The 9,863-nt window shown below is 40.9% G+C and overlaps 2 non-coding genes across 2 annotated transcripts; both read left to right on the forward strand.

Moving 5' to 3' along the window:
* The first annotated feature begins 4,679 nt into the window (after positions 1 to 4,679).
* Positions 4,680 to 4,763, forward strand: Trnal-cag (transfer RNA leucine (anticodon CAG)). Its single transcript has one exon. It is a non-coding gene; the product is annotated as a tRNA-Leu (tRNA).
* Positions 4,764 to 9,530: 4,767 nt separating this feature from the next.
* On the forward strand, positions 9,531 to 9,614 carry Trnal-cag (transfer RNA leucine (anticodon CAG)). Its single transcript has one exon. It is a non-coding gene; the product is annotated as a tRNA-Leu (tRNA).
* Positions 9,615 to 9,863: the final 249 nt, after the last annotated feature.

Here is a 9,863-nt window from a genome sequence, read left to right on the forward strand (position 1 = left end):
TACGCAATATGTGAAAGAAATAAGAAAGAACAATAAGACTGGAAGACTAAGAACGAAGCGTTCGGATTAAAAAAGGGTGCAAGACGCTGATGTAGTCTTTCGACCCTACTGTTTAATTTATACTTCAAAGAAGCAATGACGAGAACATAAGAAAATTTCAAGAGTGGGACTAAAATTCAAGGCGAAAAGATACCATTGACAAGATTCGCTGATGACATTGCCATATTCAATGAAAGTGACAGAGTTGCGGTATTTGTTGAACGAAATGAACAATCAAGTGATTGTAGGACATGGTTTGAGAGTTAGTCGAAGGAAGACGAAAGTAATGAGCAGCAGTAGAATTGAGAACGCCGAGAAACTCGATGCGGCCCGCCACGAATTCCTCTCCTGTGTCAACCTTTTCATCTCAGAATAGCGTTTGCACTGTACGACCTCAATTACTGGCTGGAAACAGTCCAGTCTCTGTCTTTCTCTACAGTTGATACTCTCAACAGGTATCTCTAGTACCATTGAAGTTACGCTCTGATTTCTTAAGGGATTTCTTATTTTCCTGTCACATCTCCCTGTCATTGTTTTCCAAATATTCATTTTGTCGCCGATTCTGCGCAGAGCTCCTCATTCCCTACCTAATCAGTCCATCTATTTTCCAACATTTCTCGGCATCACCACTTCTCAGATCTTTCGAATCTCTTCTATTCCGACTTTCGCACAGTCCATGTCTCACTGCGATACAATGCTGTGCTCCAAACTTTCTTCGTCAAATTAAAATCTATGTTTGATGTAGACTACTCCTGGCCAGGAATGCGTTTTTTACCACCAGTCCGCTTTTCATTTCTCCCTTGCTCCATCTGTTATGGGTTATATTGCAGTCTAGGTACCACAATTCCTTAACTTCATCTCCTTTATTATGCCCAGTCTTCATGTTAAGTTTCTCGCTTTTTTATATTCCTGCTACTTCTTATTACTTTCGTCTGTCTTTCATATACTGTCACTCAGATCTTGAAATTCTTCTTAACTTTGAGGATAGCAACGTCACCAACGATTCTTGTCGTTGATACTGTTTTACCTCGAATACTTATCCATACTCCTGCAGTTTGCTTTTATTTCCGTTATAGCCTCTTCGATGTATAGACTAAAAATTGGGAGCGAGACTAAATCCATGCCTCATATCCTTTTTAATCCGAGCAATTCGTTCTTGGGCTTTCGGTCTTACTGTTCCCTCTTGAATCTTGCCCATATTGTATATTACCCTCATTTCCTATAAAAACGGTTCAAATGGCTCTGAGCACTATGGGACGTAACTTCTAAGGTCATCAGTCCCCTAGAACTTGAAACTACTTAAAACTAACTAACCTAAGGACATCACAAACATCCATGCCCGAGGCAGCATTCAAATCTGCGAGAGTAGCGGTCGCATGGTTCCAGACTGTAGCACCTAGAACCGTTCGGCCACTCCGGCCGGCCGCATTTCCTATAGCTTACTCCTACTTTTCTCAGAATTTCAAACATCTTGTACTAGTTTCATTTATCGACTGCTTTTTCCGGGTCGACAAACCCTATGAAAACGTTTTGATTTATCTTCGGTCTTGCTTCTATAATCAATGCAATGTCAGGACTGCCTCTCTGATGCTTCTGCGACTCCTAAAGACACAATTATCGCCAATTAATAGACCCTCACTTATCTTTTCCATTCTTCTGCATATTTTCCCCGACAACAACTTGGATGGAAGAGCTGTTAAGATGACTAAACAACAGTTAATGCACATGACGGCTCTTGCTATCTTCGGAATTAAGTAGATAATGTCTCTCCGAATGCTTGGTGGTATATCACCAGCCTCATACATTTCATACAACAATGTGAATAGTCAGTTTTTTGCCACTTCGTCCAACCATTTTAGAAATTTCGATGTAAGTTTATCTATCTCTTCTGCCTTAGTTACTCGTAAGTCTTCCAAAGCTGTTATTAATTCTAATACTAGACCCCTCATCTTCCCTGTCGACTCCTGTTTTTTGATTTATTACGTCGTCAGGCAAGTGCTGAGCCCTTCCTCCCGACAGTCATTTCTTTTCCAGTTTCTTCACTTTTTCCAGACAGCCATTTCGCTTGAGCTTTCCTGCGTTTCCTATTTATTTCATTCCTAAGTGACTTGAATCTCGGTATTCCTGAATTTCCCTCAACATTTTTCTACTACTTCCATCACTCAACTGAATCACTTCGGTCGCGGTCCGTTAGTATACGTCGGATCCACGTGTCGCCACTATCAGTGATTGCAAACCGAGCGCCGCCACATGGCAGGTCTAGTCTAGAGAGACTTCCTAGCACTCGCCCGAGTTGTACAGCCGACTTTGCTATCGATGGTTCACTGTCTACATACGCTCTCATTTACAGAATCGACAGTTTAACATAGCCTTCAGCTGCGTCGTTTGCTACGACCTAGCAAGGCGCCATATTCAGTTACTATAATTACTTCAAGAATGTATTCTGAACAGATAATATTGTGACTAATGTACCGTCAAGAGCGACGTTCATCATTAATGAATTAAAGTTGAGTATCAAACTAATTACGTTTGCTTTCTGAATTCTCAATCCTTGTCATTTTCCTGACCTCACGTCAGTATAGTTCTTCCCTACTGACGCCAGCCTGCGTGAGATGAAACGCGTGCATTTCGGCCTCGACTCGTGACACGTGTTGGCTCTTCTGTTAACACAAAAGAATTCTATTAGACATTCTCCTCTCTTGTTTCTGTTACCAAGTCTATATTGTCCCTTAAGACTTTCTCCCGCTCCCTCCCCTACAATCGCATTCAAATCTCCAATCACTACCACAATTCCATCTGCCTTTACGAACTGAATTACCTGTTCAGTATCGTCACATACTTTCCCTATCTCTTTCACATCAGCTTGCAACATTGGCATGTATACCTGAACAATTGTTGTCGGTTTGTTGTCGACTCTGATGAGAGCAACCCTATCACCGACCCGTTCACAGTAACTCACTTCTGCCCTACCTTCGTATTCATAACGAGTCCTTCTCTTCTGTTCGTGTTACCATATACTCATCTGACCATAAAGCCTTGTCTTCGTTGCACTTCACATTACTTACCCTACACTATATCTCGACTGAGACATAGCATTTTGATTTTCAGACTTGCTACCTCCTACCATGTTCAGTCTCCTAACATCCCTCACACCGTCTCACATAACCTTATCATTTCGTTAGTAGTTCAACATTTTTCTTATGGCCATTCTGCCTTGGTAGTCCCCTCTTGGAGATCCAAATGAGGCACTAGTCCGAAATCTTTTGCCGACGAAGACATCATCATCACACTTTTTCAATTACAGTCCCCTGTCTCATGGATACACCTTATGTGTCTTTATTTCTGTGGTTTTCATTGCTTTCTGTTTTCTCCTGCTGTTCATCATTACTGATCTTCTGTCTTTTAGAGGCAGTTTCCCTCCTCTGTGCCAAGAGTCTAAACTGAAACTCTGATCGCTCTCCGCCCTTCTTGACAAGACATTTGGCAGAATGAGGAGGACTTCTTATGCCCAAAGTCTTTGGTCGCCTTTGCTGATGATCTTTATTTAATATATAAGCAGCGGCGGGGCTCTAACCCGGAACAGGGAACGTTTTGATCACTAGTCAAAAACGCTACCCCTAGACCACGTGATTTGAAGATGGGTGTTGCAATTTGTGTGGACTGGTAAGGTCATGAAAAAGGAGCTTCTCTGCACAATCGGCTAGACAAGGGACATACGCAAAACACTAACAGGAAGAAGGGATAAGTTAACAGGACATCTGTCAAGACATCAGGGAATGACCTCCATGGCACTAGAGGGAACTGTAGAGGGTAAACATTATAAAGGGTGACAAGGATTAGAATACATCAAGCAAATAATTGAGGACATACGTTGCAATTGCTACTCTGATATGAAAAGGTTGGCACAGGAAGGAATGCGTGGCGGACCACATCTAATCAATCTCAAGACTGATGACACAACAAAAGTTTATTACACAAAGTCTTTCGCTTCTAGAGCTCATCTTTTGTGTCTTCAGTGTATAATGAACTGAAATTTTTTCCTCATGAATAATAATAGTAATCACAATAACAATAATATTAGTAATAGCAATCAGAAATAGATGTATATCACACTGCATGTTTTTGCCTCTAAACAACTGTATGTATACTCAGAGTTCCAAAAGAACCCCTCCATTTACTGCCCATTTTCTTCTTACAGTTTTATTTTTGCATGCAGAACTTTGTTTGCAATCCTGTACATTATTCAATCATCCTTCCCCTACTGAAGTGAGAATAACAGATATTTATTTGCATGTGTGGTGATATCTTTTTCGAGATCGATGTAAAGAAGCAAACTTAATAACTTGCATATCAACAAGCATTTCAAATGAAAATGCCGCTTTTCAAGAGATTCGAATCTACATACTAGCTGTAAAAAGCAGTTTAGCCTAGACTCGAACCACGTCACGTCGCTGGACTGCCTCTTGCAGTATTTACGCCCAGAGTTGTGCAACGACTGAGCGACAGACTGCTCGTTGTGACTCCCAGACACGCTAACGCTGACCTTGGAACTCGCTCTGCTGTTGCAACTCATTTTCTCGCCTACTTGTCGAAAGCGGAATGTGGGAGAGAAACTGTCGCACATTACATACTAAACAGTTGTCAGGATGGCCGAGCGGTCCAAGGCGCTGCGTTCAGGTCGCAGTCCACTTCTGTGGGCGTGGGTTCGAATCCCACTCCTGACAAAAATTTTTACGAAGGTAGTTAGATTCTAATTTTTGCGCATGTCGATAACCCTGTAACCAGGAACGTAGAGACCGCATAGGTGTGTTGCCAAATCTCATTCCAAAGTATGTGGCAGATGGCGTTGATGTTTCCCTGCGATACATAACTTGTGATTTAAAAACAGGGACGATTATTCAGTACTTTCCGTTATCTGAAATTACGGTGGAATTAAAATAATAAAAGTGGGTCGAGTAAGTGAGACTCCACTGAGGTTCAGCAGCCACATCAGAAGTGCACAGTTAATGCTAGAGTCTGCAAGGCCAGGTTAGATGTTGGGACACTAAAAGACTCTGTGTTGGTGTATTTTCTGTGCTCATCATCAACACGGGCAGCATGGAAGTCTCATGAATGTAAATAAACATCAATAAAGGTTTTTTTATGTATCCGCTATAACTACATCCATCTTCGGTGTAGAATTACCACCCACTTCATCCACACACCTTTACAGAACCAACTTGTGACATAACATCAGATCTACTGCTAAGAAGACATATTTCATATGTCATGTAAGGCACTTAGAAATGTGCGAGGCGCGTTTCATTATTCCATGCAAAACTAAAAACTACTTATATGTTTGGGGTAAACCTTTCTCATTTTACGACATAGTCTTCTTTTAGGCTTATACACTTCGTCCAAAGCTATTCTAATTTTTTGATCCCCTCCGAATAATCGGAATGGTTAAAGTCTGCAAAACAGTTATTAGTTGCTCCAATTACCTCCTTTTTTAATAAAATCTTTGTCCTGTCAGACATTTCTTGAAATTGGGGAACAAATAGTAGTTCGAGGGAGTCTCGTCTAGAGAATAGGTGGCATGTGAAACGAGTTTGAATCCTATTTCCGTTAATTCTGTGACTACAACTGCTGAGGCCTGTGCTGGTGCATTGTTGTGAAGGAAAAGGACTTTTTGTGATCGAATTACCGGCGTTTTTCTTGCAGCTCGGTTTTCAAACGATCCAGTAACGATAAATGATATGCACGTGTAACGATTTTACCTTTTTCCAGATAGTCTATGAGGATTATTTCTTGCGAATCCCTATAGGCAGTCGCCATAACCTTTCCGGCCGAAGGACTGGTCTTCGTCTTTTATGGTGCAGGTCCTCCCTTGGTAACCCATTGTTTAGATTGTTGTTTGGTCGCTGGAGTATAGTAATGTATCCATGTTTCATCCACAGTGACGAAACGACGCTTAAAGTGCTGCAGATTCTTTCTGAACAGCTGCAAACCATCCTTGCAGCACTACACGATTCAGTTTTTGGTCAAGCATGAGCAATTGCGGTACCCATCTTGCGGATAGCTTTCTCATATCCAAATGTTTATGTAAAGTATTATGTACCCATTCATTGCAGATGTGCACAGCAGTAGCAATCTCATGCACCTTAACTCTTCTGTCATTCATCACCATATCATGGATTTTATCGATGATTTCTTGAGTTGTAAACTCCACAGGTCATCCAGAATGTTCAGCATAATTTGAGTCCATAAGGCCACTCCGAAACTTTGAAACCATATATAAAGTGTTGTAATTGATGGTGAATCATTCATTATGGGTTATATTGCAGTCTAGGTAGCACAATTCCTTAACTTCATCTACTTAAATATCACCAGTCTTGATGTTAAGTTTCTCGCTGTTTTTATTTCTGTTACTTCTTATTACTTTCGTCTGTCTTCCATATACTGTCACTCAGATCTTGAAATACTTCTGTACTTTGACGGTACCAACGTCATCAACGATTCTTGTCTTTCATACTCTTTTACCTCCAATACTTATCCATGCTCTCGCAATTTGCTTTAATTTCTGTTATAGGCTACTTGATGTATGGACTAAGCAATAGGGACGAGAGACTAAAGCCCTGTCTAATAGCATTTTTAATCCGAGCCATTCGGTCTTGGGCTTTCGGTCTTACTGTTCCCTTCTGGTTCTTGCCCATATTGTATATTACCCGCATTTCCTATAGCTTACTCCTACTTTTCTCAGAATTTCAAATATCTTGCACTAGTTTAATTTATCGAATGCCTTTTACCTATGTGATTCCCCTCTGCATTTAACAATGAAATTTTCACTGTTGTATTAACGTTACTGCCCTTGCTTTTATTTTCCCAAAGGTTTTTTTTTTTGTACTTTCCTTTATGCTTAGCCATTCCTTCCCACAGTCATTTCTTTTTCGGTTTCACAATTTTGAAGCAGCCATTTCGCTTGAGCTTCCCTGCGTTTCCTATTTATTTTAAAACTAAGTGACATGTATCTCGCTATTCCTTGATTTCCCTCAACATTTTTGTACTTCTTCCATCAATCAGCTGAAGCACTTCTTGTGTTACGTATAGTTTCTTCGCAGTCACCTTGGTTCTACGAATGTTTTTCTTACCAACTTCTATCATTACCATTTTTAGAGATGTCCATTCACGTTCAACTGAACTACCAACTGAGCCATTCATTACCTCAGTATCTATAGTCTGTGAGAAAGTCGAGCATACCTCTTCATTCTTCAGTACTTTGTCATTTCACATCTTTGCTTAATGATTATTCCTGAATATTCTCTTAGTTTTCAGCCTACTTTTAATTATTTCTAAATTGTGAACTGAGTCTATATTTGCTCCTGTGTACACCTTACAATCCACTATGCGATTTTGGAATCTCCTCCTACTCATTATGTGATCGAACTGAAGTCTTCCCGTATCTCGTGGCAATTTCCAACTATACCTCGTCCTCTTGTGATTCTTGAACACAAATAGCTGAATTTCGTTGTAGAACACTATTAGTCTTTCCTCTGTCACGTTTCTATTACTAAGCCCATATTGTCCCTTAAGCCTTTCTCCTGCTCCCTCCCCTACGATCGCATTCAAATCTCCATTCACTACCACAATTCCATCTGCCTTTACGAACTGAATTACCTGTTCAGTATCGTCACATACTTTCCCTATCTCTTTCACATCAGCTTGCAACGTTGGCATGTATACCTGAACAACTGTTGTCAGTTTGTTGTCGACTCTGATGACAGCAACCCTATCACCGACCTGTTCACAGTAACTCACTTCTGAACTATCTTCATATTCATAACGAGTCCTACACTGTCATACCCCTTCTGTTGCTGTTGGTGTTCCCCTATACTCATCTGACCATATATCCTTGTCCTCGTTGCTCTTCACTTCACTTACCCTACACTATATCTTGACAGGGCCTTAGCATTTTTATTGTCAGACTTGCTAGCTCCTACCATGTTAAGTCTCCTAACATCCCACACACCGTCTCACATAACCTTAACATTTCGTTAGAAGTTCAACATTTTTCTTATGGCCATTCTGCCTTGGTAGTCCCCTCTTGGAGATCCAAATGAGGCACTAGTCCGAAATCTTTTGCCGAAGAAGACATCATCATCACACTTTTTCAATTACAGTCCCCCGTCTTATGGATACACCTTATGTGTCTTTATTTCTGTGGTTTTCATTGCCTTCTGTCTTCTTCTGCTGTTCATCATTACTGATCTTCTGCCTTTTAGGGGCAGTTTCCCTCCTTTGTGCCAAGAGTCTAAATTGAAACTCTGATCGCTCTCCACCCTTCTTAAGAAGACATTTGGCGGAATGAGGGGACTTCTTATGCCCGAATTCTTTGGTCGCCATTGCTGATGATCTTTATTCAATATTTAAGCAGTGGCGGGGTTCTGACCCGGAATAGAGAACATTTTGATCACTAGTCAAAAACGCTATCCCTAGACCACGTGATTCGAAGATGGGTGTTGCAATTTGTGTGGACTGGTAAGGTCATGAAAAAGGAGCTTCTCTGCACAATCGGCTAGACAAGGGACATACGCAGAACACTATCAGGAAGAAGGAATAAGTTCACAGGACATCTGTCAAGACATCAGAGACTGACCTCCATGGCACTAGAGGGATGTGTAGAGGGTAAACATTATAAAGGGTGACAAGGATAAGAATACATCAAGCAAATAATTGAGGACATAGGTTGCAATTGCTACTCTGATATGAAAAGGTTGGCACAGGAAGGAATGCATGGCGGACCCCAACAAATCAATCGCAAGACTCATGACTCAACAAAAGTTTATTACACAAAGTCTTTCGCTTCTAGAGCTCATCTGTTGTGTCTTCAGTGTTTAATGAACTAAAATTTTTTCCTCATGAATAATAATAATAATCATAAATACAATAATATTAGTAATAGCAATCAGAAATAGATGTATATCACACTGCATGTTTTTGCCTCTAAACAACTGTATGTATACTCAGAGTTCCAAAAGATCCCCTCCATTTACTGCCCATTTTCTTCTTACAGTTTTATTTTTGCATGCAGAACTTTGTTTGCAATACTGTACATTATTCAATCATCCTTCCCCTAATGAAGTGAGAATAACAGATATTTACTTGCGTGTGTGGTGATATCTTTTTCGAGATCGCTATAAAGAAGCAAACTTAATAACTTGCATATGAACATGCATTTCAAATGAAAATGCCGCTTTTCAAGAGATTCGAATCTACATACTAGCTGTAAAAAGCAGTTTAGCCTAGACTCGAACCACGTCACGTCGCTGGACTGCCTCTTGCAGTATTTACGCCCAGAGTTGTGCAACGACTGAGCGACAGACTGCTCGTTGTGACTCCCAGACACGCTAACGCTGACCTTGGAACTCGCTCTGCTGTTGCAACTCATTTTCTCGCCTACTTGTCGAAAGCGGAATGTGGGAGAGAAACTGTCGCACATTACATACTAAACAGCTGTCAGGATGGCCGAGCGGTCCAAGGCGCTGCGTTCAGGTCGCAGTCCACTTCTGTGGGCGTGGGTTCGAATCCCACTCCTGACAAAAATTTTTACGAAGGTAGTTAGATTCTAATTTTTGCGCATGTCGATAACCCTGTAACCAGGAACGTAGAGACCGCATATGTGTGTTGCCAAATCTCATTCCAAAGTATGTGGCAGATGGCGTTGATGTTTCCCTGCGATACATAACTTGTGATTTAAAAACAGGGACGATTATTCAGTACTTTCCGTTATCTGAAATTATGGTGGAATTAAAATAATAAAAGTGGGTCGAGTAAGTGAGACTCCACTG

This window comes from Schistocerca cancellata, chromosome 3 (genome assembly GCF_023864275.1).
Source record: "Schistocerca cancellata isolate TAMUIC-IGC-003103 chromosome 3, iqSchCanc2.1, whole genome shotgun sequence".
In the NCBI taxonomy this organism is placed as follows: Eukaryota; Metazoa; Arthropoda; class Insecta; order Orthoptera; family Acrididae; genus Schistocerca; species Schistocerca cancellata.